Below are 12,021 nucleotides of genomic sequence, written 5' to 3'. Positions count from 1 at the left end.
TCACCGGCATTATCACCTTCATTTCATTCGGACGCTAAATAACCTAGATGTTGATACAGCATCGTAAAACCCAATAAAATAAAAATAATCGATAATTTATTTGTGTAAGTATGGCTTGTTTAGTTATTACTTCTATGAATAGATGTCGAAGATAACTGTCAGTGTCGGCAATCGTACATAAATATACCCGCATTATAGAATTCTGCGGGAACCGCTGATACTGTCAATTATGAGAATAATTTATGCTTAATCTACATATTCATTTTTCCTGACACATTTTTAACCGCCCCAATAACGTCACTTACCATGTTTTACTTCCAAACTCCTCAATTATTCTCATAATTGACAATATCAGCGGTTTCCAGCTAAACTGAGTGTTATTTTACAATCAGTAGGGTAGTATATTTATGTACGATTGGCGACACTGACTATATTCGCCATCTATTCATAGAAGTAATAACTAAAGAAGCCACACTTGCACCACAGTCTACTATATACAGTCACGAAGTTTGAGTTTTGAGGGTACTAGAAAGAATAGACTGTGACGACACTATTTTGCATTGCCTGTAATGAGGCGATATTAGTGATCCTAGTGGTGAGCAACTATTTAATGTTTGCATATTTACTACGTATTGAGCTTCGCGACGGTATATAGACCTACTAGACTGTGCTTGCACCAACAAATTATCGATCACTATCTATTAGTAGGGTCAGATATCAGTGTATCTTGTAGTTGCGTGACGTCATATGTTGCATAATTAGTGACAACATGTGTTCTAAGTGTGTGTAATTGAAGCATCCGTTTCGGGTAAGTTCTTATGTTAATAGAGTTTACAATCAGCCATTATATTCAAGTCCAACGAATAGTTGTAGTACCGTAGTTTTTATATTATCAATTATAGGCCTACTTTATATTTATATGAATGTAACAGTTAATAATTTTTATAATGGGAATGAGTTCGTAAATTGCTAAGTGGGATGTCAAAATCTTCTAAAAAGGGAGGATAAGGCATCATTGAATAAGAAGAGGAGGAGGAGAAGAAGAAGAAGAAGAAGAAGAAGGTGTGTAAACGTGTGGAACTGTAGGTGGATAGATACTGAAACTGATGATGAAATTTGTGAAGTTACGTCAGGCGTTTAGGGTTAGAGCCTTTTGTATTGAATGATGTGATACGGTTTATTGTCTACGAAGCCTCCGAAGCAAAGTCTTTCGTGTACTAATGTAAAAAGAATTAGGGTCAATGTAGAGTATCCACCGCCCACTAAACGAATATTGGTAACGAGCGTTGAGCGACTTCCGCCGATTTTGGAATAGACACCGACGCACTTAGGTTAGGTTAGGCTAAGCTAGGTTAGTTTAGGCTTTTATTATCCCGTCAAGATGAAGGTGAAAGCGAGTGAGTGTGATTTTTTGTTTTCTATGTTGGCAGTTCAAGTGCGTCGGTTTCTTCTAAAATCGGCGGAAGTCGCTCAACGCTCGTTTCACCCGAATATTTCACACTTTTATCACTGCCAATGTTGCGCTATAAACCAATTTTCGCAAATCTAATGTAAAAGACTGCCTACACAAGCAACAAGTTATACTAAATGTTTAGGATTAGTGTAAAACTGGCCTATGTCTCCTATAGTGGGCAGGACATAAGTAACATTCACCTGAATGGGTTGACAATAGAGATCCAGAAATCTTACTCTCTGTGTTGTATGTGCTTGTAATAAGGAGACGCCACTCGTGAAAAAGTAGGCCTATTTCATTTGAGTGTAGTGACTTGGCTGTGTTACAGAGATCGTCGTTGGTTCATTCGTGATTGTTAGGAGTAAGGGTACGGCCACACGAGCTACATTTGTAGCAAGTTTTCTGCGACAAATGTAGCTGGAATTATAGGCAGCATTGAGTTAAATGGAAGCGGCCACACGGAGCAGTAAATGTAGCAAGTTTGGCGCATTCCAAGGTCGTGTCGCAACTCGAATGGGTCCGGGTCCATTTTTTCTGCGACATTTACTGCTGTTGGGTGGCTACACGTAGCGACATGGGTGGCTACACGAGCAGCTACATTTGTAGCAACTTTCTGCGACAAATGTAGCTGGAATTATAGACCGCATTGAGTTAAATGGAAGCGGCCACACGGAGCAGTAAGTGTAGCAAGTTTGGCGCCGTCTGACATGTTAGGTCTATTCGTGACCAATAATTTTCCACCTTAAACGAATTAACATTGTTGTTAGTTACTGGGAATTTCTTATTATAAAATCCATATTTTTAAACTTTAAATTTATATTAATATTTATTTCCGCTTTAGTAATTCCCAAAAGAGACTCAGCGAGTCAAAGAATATATTTGTCAAAAGACATTTATCTACTAACTGACAATAAATAAAGAATAAATATCATGCAAAAGAAAACAAAAATATTGTAATAAAAGTACAAACAACCGTGTAAAATGAATGTTTATGCTTAAATTTTTTAGGAATGAGATAGAAAGCGAAAATCAAATGTCATGTAAAGGACACATATTAAGACTTTAAAAAGAGTGAAATAACAAATCAAAGTTATTCATTTTACAGTAGAGAATTACAATAATTTAGGGCAATGTAAGTTTACAAATGCTTATGGATACACGCGTAAGCTAATTTTAAATACTATTTTCTTAATCTTACTCCTGTTTTTTGTTACTTCGCCAGAAGGAAAAGTAAATATCGCCAATAAGTTCCCTTCTGGTAATTTAATTTGCAGCCAGGCATACAACACCTTGGCATTTTATTCACGCCTAATGTATTTAAAAATAAAACAAGTGACATTGATGAGTGGAGTGAAATTAGTCTCTCGAATTAGCTATAAGATATCGCAATTTGTACCACCTCGCTTATCTTTTAGCGTTAAAATTGTCTTTTGTTGGTAAAAAACTTTATGAGACATGAAGCTGTAACATATCCTAAGATTCACCTTTCAGTTTCCCCCTCCCCCGAAATGTAATAATCTGAGAAACGTGATCTATCATGTTTAAGAGAACGTAAACTCTGTTTTCTATTGGATAAGATGTAGCCCTACAATGGGAGAAAGACATTCTCAAATTTGAAGGAAAACCCGTTTTTTTTAATGATTGAAATTCTCAGTATGTATATGTAATCATAACAACAGAATTAACTTGTGATTATGAGGGAGTGAAGTAGAGAGGGAGATTGACTTTTAGATGGGAAATTATTATCATGACAGATTTATAACAATACGATGCCAATATAGGCCTATATGACATATTTTGTTACTAACAATACGGTGCCGATAAATATTGCTTCGCTTATGTATAGTCCAGCTGAGTTGACCTATTTTTTTAACTCTCTTCAAAATATCTTTCTTTAAAAAGTACATACATTTTTCTTCTTTCAATCTCGACCTAAAGAATTCTTCAATAATAAAATGTATACAAAAGCGTTCTAGCAAACCCTTCACAGCAATTTTGTTTCGTAAAAAAAACGTACAATTCTTTTGCAGGACAGACCTCACAAATCAGTATTGTTTATAAAGACATTTCCACTTTGAGTTGTATTTTGGGATATAAGTATCAGGTTTAAATTGCCGCAACGTCCAATAAGCATTCTGCAAAACCAAGAAAAAGAGAACTTTTATGATAGATGTGTTCACTTATACTCTTTTCAAAATACCGTTCTTTGAGAGTACACATTTTTTTCTTTCATTTTCGACCAAAGGTTTCCTTTAATAATAAAATCTATACAATAGCGTTCCAGTAAACCCTTCACAGCGACTTCATTTGGTAAAAAGAAAAAACACAATTCTTTTACAAGACAGATCTCTCAAATATGTTACAAACAAATTGCCTCTTTGAGTTGTGTTTTGGGTCATGTTTAAAACTCCTTTTTACTTGAAGATGCTTCAGAAATTCATGTATTGAAAAGGGAGGAGCATGTCTAATCTGTCTTACAATCCCAATGACCCTTCTGCAGAACCACGAGAAATTAGGTCTTCATACAGCCTTTCAGCAAACCCTTCACCCACACCGTACTTCCGATTGTTACTGACGAACAATATTGCCTGTTGTAAAATCGACACAGAAATAAAAGTTAACTTTATGGCACTGCTATAAATTTTCTTCTCATGCGCATTACAATTGTGTGTGACCGTAATAATGTACACTAACAACACACACAAAGCGACTTTGGCTTCATAATCCATCTCGGAAGAAAGCTTCCACTACTACGGCTGAGTGCTGCAAAACGCAAAAGAACTAGCTACAAATGTCGCTACGTGTGGCATGTCATGTGGCCACACTTAGCGACATTTAACGCAGAAACTGGCAGTAATTGTAGCGCCCGTGTGGCCACCCATTTTGCGACAATTACGGCAGCTTCATTTGTAGCAGAAAACTTGCTACAAATGTAGCTCGTGTGGCCGTACCCTAAACATTACAAATGCGTGTAGTGAGGCAGAAGTCGTTCGTAGTGCAACAGTTGTTTAATTAATAAAATTATTATCATTTTCTTTAAAATATTGGGAAAGTTTCAAAATCTTAGAAACGTTGTACAAAAAGGGAAGGTCACCCAGTAAAAGTTATTATTTGTATGTGTTTGTGTTTTCATACTGTCAAATGGAGAAGCCTGCTGGATGATTTATAATAGGAGACAGGCCTATGTTCCTTCCCTTCATTAGTAATAGGCAATAGCCTTTCAGTCTGTTAGTCTACTCTGAATATGGCTTGAAAAGTTTAGAGACCAAAACATAAATTATACAGAAGAAACGAAGGTCAATGTTACTTATGTCCCGCCCACTATAGAGACATAGGCCAATTTTACACATATTTAGTATAACTTGTTGCTTCTTTGGCAGGTTAGGTTTGGTTAGTTTAGGTTTTTGTTATAGCCTACCTTGCATATACGATTATAGCGCAATATTGGCAGTGATAAAAGTGAAATATTCGTTCAGTGGGCGTTGGATACTCTACATTCACCCAAATGATAAACGAAACAAAGCATATCGATAGTGTTGAACAACAACCACAGTTACCGGCGTAGATCAGTCGGCTAAGGGTACGTACACGTTGGAGCGACGATAAACGATAAAAGAAGCAGCGATGCTACATTAGAGAGAATTGAAGCATGCATTGTTATTGAGGTGTGCATATTGGAGTAACGATAAAAGCGACGAAAAAGAAAAGTTCCATTTTCTTCGCTCTTGTCGTTCATATGATCTCTGATTAAGATAATATAATCTGTATAAATACCGGTGATTATCAATATATCCGAATATTAATCGATTTATTATTATTTCGGCTTATAAAATTAATTATTGTAGATATTGACAAATCGATCAGTTGTGTATTTATTCGTCCTATGTTATGTGATCACAAGAACCAATCACAACACAACGAATTTATACTATCTTTGGGATGAGAAACGGGTTCAATTTTGTACGTATTTAAGTTACATTAACCTTGAACTTAGCAGCTGATATTTCCTATATATCTTCTTTCATTAAGTGGATGCATAGAATAACTTCTACTGATAAATCAAAATGTTCGCTTCCCGCGTCCTCATTGCTCCGATATGAACACTTGATTCTTTGATAATACCAAAGCGTCGCTAGATCATTTCTCTTATAGTTTATCGTTGCTCCAACGTGTACGTACCCTAAGGCGCTTGCCTGTCGATCCGGAATTGCCCTTAGGCGTGGTTTCGTTTTCCGCTTGGGCTGATTACCTTGTTGGTTTTTTTCCGAGGTTTTCCTCAACCTTAAGGCGAATGCCAGGTAATCTATAGCGAATCCTCGGCCTCAGCTCGCCAAATATCACCTCGCTATCACCAATCGCATTGACGCTGAAGAACCGAGTAGTTGATACAGCGTCGTTAAATAATCAACTAAAAAACAAAAATTTCGTATGTCAAAAAATTAAGAAAATAAGCTTTTGACTTAATTCATATTAAATAAATTTTCCCGAATCTTCTACAAACACGTCTTAAGTCAAGGCATGGATACAAACTTCACAAGAATAGATTTAAATATAAACTTATGTCAGATATTTGTTCGTTATCAAGATATTAAAATGTTTCTTCACTCTCTTGTAAAATTGAACTTTCTGACATACAAGGTTGCTGTTCAACATCATCGATGTATAATTCTAAGTTACTGCATCTAATCAGTTTTGAAGTAATCGTAAAAAAAAAAGGGCGTTTCAAAAGGGAGGTTTTGCTACTGAAAAACAATACTTTTAAATAATAAAAATAGATAGAAGCAGTATGTTTGCATTTAGCACCAGTGGAGACTTGCTGGAATGTATTAAACAGCGTCCCATTACTATCCATTATTAGTGTAATTGTAGTTGGAAGGTGTTCAGTGACAGTAACTTCACCGAGTAAATTCTGAAGACAAAGAAGCAGAATTTTTCTTTGTCATTTTGCGTTATTTCTTATTTAGTGGGAAATCGATTTTGTTTCCACAAAAAAAAAAAAAAAAAAAAAAAAAATTGAACATCGCAGTGAATACAAGAGCATTTGCCAACGCTCTCGACCACCCCTTCTCCACAGCAGTGAGGACGGTTGTGTAGTCAATGTCAACATCAGACCTTTCTCACGAGGTCATTGACCTTACGTTCAGTAGTAGTCAAGTGTTAGGTTAAAGCATGCGTCTTGTAATAGCGTTGCCAAAAATTCATTACTGAAAGTGATTTATAAATAATTGAAATATTAAAGCACTCTTAAACAGTAAACGTAACAGAAACATTAGGCTATGTAAAATATTTGTTGGAACCGAGAACTCTAATGTAAAGATGTCTAGCTATAAAATATGTAGGCCCTATTTCTAAATGTGTTTATAAGATAATGCAATCAAAATGTATCAGGTAAAATAATTATATCTGGAAAATCGAAGCATAAAAGAACAAAATAGCGGATGATTTCAATTCATAATATGCTGAGGTTCTATTCCTTAAAATGACTGTCATTGAACACCTTTTATTCTGCATATTGTTCATAATTTTCTGTTTGCCAATCTTCTTTTCTAATAGGCCTAGTAAGATTTGCCTTGTTGCGTAAACAAGTGTCTTAATCACCCATTAATTTATTTTCATGCAGGAAATTTCCTCAAGTGCGTAACTTTGTTTGTGACATGTTTATTTTACCATTCTCTCGATTATGAATGAGTCTGAATCTAAAAGCAGGGAATTTTTGGTTTGTAAACATCCCACTCGTAAGCTTTGGAGCTTTTTTTACTCCGTTCCACTTTTCTAGTTCCATTCCTGTAGGCGTTTCTTAATGAGTGGATTTTGTTGCTTTCAGTTCATGCACCGTCTTTCCTTCTTTCCTTTTACATTTAATCTCCGGAGAAATCTCAGCAACGCTTTTGCCAATTCCTTTTTCGAAAATTAGATGTCCATAATCCTCCAGAAAAGTCTTGTGGGTGTACATTCTATAAGCTTGGCTATTTCACTACGTTTCCACCCCATTCTTAAATTTAACGAAAACACTGAGCGCATTAGGGTACGTACACGTTGGAGCAACGATAAACGATAAAATAAATGACCTAGTGACGCTTTGGTATTATCAAAGAATCAAATCTTCATATCGGAGCAACGAGGACGCGGGAAGCGAACATTTTGACTTATCAGTAGAAGATATTCTATGCATCCACTCAATGAAAGAAGATTATAGGAAACATCAGCTGCTAACTTCAAGGTTAATATAACTTAAATACGTACAACATTGAAGCCGTTTCTAATCCCAAAGATAGTAGCCTATAAATTCGTTGTGTTCTGATTGGTTCTTGTGATCACATAACATATGACGAATAAATACACATCTGATCAATTTGCCAATATCTAAAATAATTAATTTAATAAGCCGAAATAATAATAAATCGATTAATATTCGGATATATTCATAACCACCGGTAATTATACAGATTAATATTATCTTAATCAGAGATCATATGAACGACAAGAGCGAAGAAAATGGAATTTTTCTTTTTCGTCGCTTTTATCGTGCATCTTCGCTTTTATCGTTACTCCAATATGCACACCTCAATGACAATACATGCTTCAATTCCCTCTGATGTAGCATCGCTGCTTCTTTTATCGTTTATCGTCGCTCCAACGTGTACGTACCCTTAGGCGGAGCAGATAAAGAAAGCGTCGGCTTTCCACGGTGGTAATTCGTGTCCGGGTCTAAGTGGAAAGTTGTGTGGACAAATACAGTGCTTGGCGATATGTTTCATGGGGTATTCCCGTTTCTCCTACCGAAATCCCAACATTATATCATTAATCATCGTGCGGTGCTATGCAGATCACTTTCCACGGTGCACAAAGAGCAACACAACGGCATCAGAAAGATCTACAGTTTCGGCACGTCACTCCTAGAGGAGCAAAGCTTAGGTGAATGACGTTAAATCAAGTACCCGCCATTAAAAAGAAAAGAAAGAACTATAACCTCAAATGTCACCAACGTATTTCACTAGTGTCGCTAAATTTGTAGGCAGCCAAAACTACTAATTTCGCGGCGCATGTGTAGAAAACATTCATAATAATAGCCTATCATGATTTAATTGCGCAACCCAATTTCGTAGTATAGATTACCCTTTAAAATTTAAAACTCTTTAATTTTTGTATTTTTTAATTGTTATTTAACGACGTTGTATCAACTACTAGGTTATTTAGCGTCAATGAGATTGATGATAACGAGATGGTATTTGGCGAGGATTCCCTATAGATTACCTGGCATTCACCTTACGGTTGGGGAAAACCTCGGAAAAAACCCAACAGGTAATCAGTGCAAGCAGGGATCGAACCCGCGCCCGAGCGCGACTTCAGATCGGCAGGCAAGCGCCTTAACCGACTGAGCCACGCCGGTAGCTGAGGTGGGATATGAGGGTAGAGAGACTGGATTAATCTTACTCAGGATAGGGACCGATGGCGGGCTTATGTGAGGGCGGCAATGAACCTCCGGGTTCCTTAAAAGCCATAGCCTAACAGCGTATTCCGAATCTCACAGGACGGGTGGACAACAATGACGTCACGCTGCAGCGAAATAGGAACAAAACTGCTGGAAGGTTCGATGGCTGTCATAGCGACTGTACAAGTTGTTGTCTGTGCTACGCTAGCAAGATTTTGCGAAATTTCCGTACTGTCATCTCGTTCAAAGAAAAGAGAGCATAAACAATTTATTTCTTGAACCAGTAGTAATAACTGGTCCGTTGACGTGTTCGCTCATAAGCCATTAACATATTGTTTTTACGTTGTGGTCATTACAAACAATTCAGCAGAACTAAAGCAGAACACACCGCCATGACACAACAGTGCACGATGTCATTCGTCTGCTAATTCCCGCCCTATACAAGAACCAATCAGATTCACTGATGCGGCTGATGGAGACTGCAACCACCTCTGAAGCTGATGACACCAGTGCGACACCGGTGGAGCATCAGTGACGTCATCGTTGAAATTCGGAACACCGTGATGCCATCAGATTGCTCAGCGCTGAGATTCGGAATATGCTCTAAGTGAGTAAGAACGTTTAAGCTTGTAGAGGTGGGATGGATAATTTTTGCACGGAAACAGGTTAATGCCGTTAAGATGAATGGGTGGACGGACTCTAGAGGAGTATGGGAGTGACGATTATTAAAAGAAAAGATACACAGTTAAAACGTTTACTATGCGCTCAAACACTAAGGCAAACATTTCTTCGGATTGCACACGAAAGTTATTTTTTTTAATCAGTAGAGTCAAATATTTTACATCATGTGAGCATATTTTGTAGAAGTACAGTGTTTAAGTTTTTGTATAGATACATATTTATGGTGGCGTGGAAGAGAAGGCTTTAACAGCGCCAGAATAAATAAATTTATAATAATAATAATAATAATAATAATAATAATAATAATAATAATAATAATAATAATAATAATAGTAATAATAATAATAATAGTAATAATAACATTAATAGTAATAATAATAGTAATAATACTAATAATAATAGTAATAATAATAATATAGTAATTAATATTATTATTATTGTTGTTAATTATTATTATTATTATTATTATTATTACAAGAACAATAATTAACAACAACAACAATAATAATAATAATAATAATAATAGTAATAATAATAATTAATATTATTATTGTTGTTAATTATTATTATAACAATAATTAACAACAACAATAATAATTATATTATTATTATTATTATTATTATTATTATTATTATTATTATTATTATTATTATTATCGTCAAGTTTACTCTGGTACAGCGCCATACAAGACAGAGAGTGTATAATATCTTAGCAAGACCTACTCTTGCCTAGTTATGAAGCCTGGACAATGATGAAGAAAGGTGTTCAGAGAATAACATCCAGTGAAATGAGATTCATTAGGAAAACAGCAAGATATACAATTTGGGATAAAAAAAAACGAAATAAAGGTATTTTGGAAGAACTGGAAGTTAAACCCGGACTAATTTCCTACATGAACAAGAAGAGCCGTGTAGAAAGAATGCCGCAGATCAGATGGCCGAAAGCAGCCTTAGGTTATTGCCCTTTGGAAGACGATCTATTGGAAGACTCTTTAAAAGACGACATGAAACCATAGACCGCAACGGATCACTAGATCCAAAGCTTGAACTGATTGATGATGATGACGACGAAGATATAAATTTTACGATTTAGGTGCTTCTGGCGTATATTTCCACTGTTTAAACATCTGCTGCTAGTGCAGTTGTCAATGGTACACGTCACTGCTTCAGTCTGCCAATCACAATTTGTCAGCTTTAACGCCCACAAACTGCGGAGAAGGTAAGGTACTCCTACTCGCCTCGCGCCTAACCTTCCATTTACTTATTTCGCAACCCAGCTCCAGTGTTCCAGACGTGTGTCTTTGAGTACAGGAACCAGTCTGCGAGCATCTGTTTCCAGTGCAGCTGTGAATGGTACCACCTCCTTAATACACGTCATATCAGTTATCTGCCAATCACTTGTCAGCCTTGTAGTCTCTAAAACGGTGGCTTACTATCATAGCTCTACTCCCTAGCGTTTCAGACGTGTGTCCATGAGTACAAGGCCCAGTCTGCAAGCACCTGTTTCCAGTACAGCTTTGAATGGTACCACCTCCAAAATGCACGTCACGTCAGTAATCTACCAATCACAATATTGTCAACCTTATAGCCAATAGGCTGCAGCAAAGGTAAGATACTCAGACCTAGCCTTCCCATTACTGTACCTATTTAACAACACTGAATAGTTGCTTTGATTATAAGTTATGTAATACAGTAGAACCAGTGGCGTAGCATGAAATTTTGAGCAGGGGAAGCTAATTCAAGTTGTCTTTCATGCAGTATGAGAAAACGTATTACAAAAATATAGTCTTAAAATAAATAGTAGTCAATGTCAAGTCAGCAGTCGAAGATTGGTTGGAACCTCGTAAATAACACCAATAAGGCATGACCTCAAATGGTACGTAGTAAAATATGATTTCACGGTTTACACATCAAATAGACACGTAGGCTATAGTATAACACTAGCTCACTCCCTGTCATACTTAGAGAAATCACAATATTAACGGTCAATAGATACAGTATTAGTATCATTACGTAACTATGCGTCTGTCTTTTGGTTGTGTCCTTCATTGACAGCAGGGGAGTCGGTCATTTGTTTTTTTGATCACACTTTTGTTCGTAAGTCAGTCTTGATAATAGAATTGTCCTAAAAATTCAAGTAAATTGGTGTCAGGAACTGTTATTTCACTCATTATTTATTATATCAGCCACAATGCACACTAACACTTCAACTGGACACAATAACTCGGAAACTACTTATTTTCAACGTCAAAGCTAGCTTCCTGCGAGCCTTGCGACCAGGGTAGTTTAGTTAGAAAGGGATGGAAAATCTGCGGGGTGAGATACACAGAAGAAACCAGTCTGCTTGGAAGCTAGTGTGTGCAGGCTTCTTGTTTACTGCTGCATCACAAATCATCCTGAGCTGCCACATCACAATATTTAACGCGTAAATATAAATTCAATTAAAATTAATAAA

This window comes from Periplaneta americana, chromosome 15 (assembly GCF_040183065.1).
Source record: "Periplaneta americana isolate PAMFEO1 chromosome 15, P.americana_PAMFEO1_priV1, whole genome shotgun sequence".
Classification (NCBI taxonomy): domain Eukaryota; kingdom Metazoa; phylum Arthropoda; class Insecta; order Blattodea; family Blattidae; genus Periplaneta; species Periplaneta americana.
Note: the sequence above shows the minus strand (reverse complement) of the source record.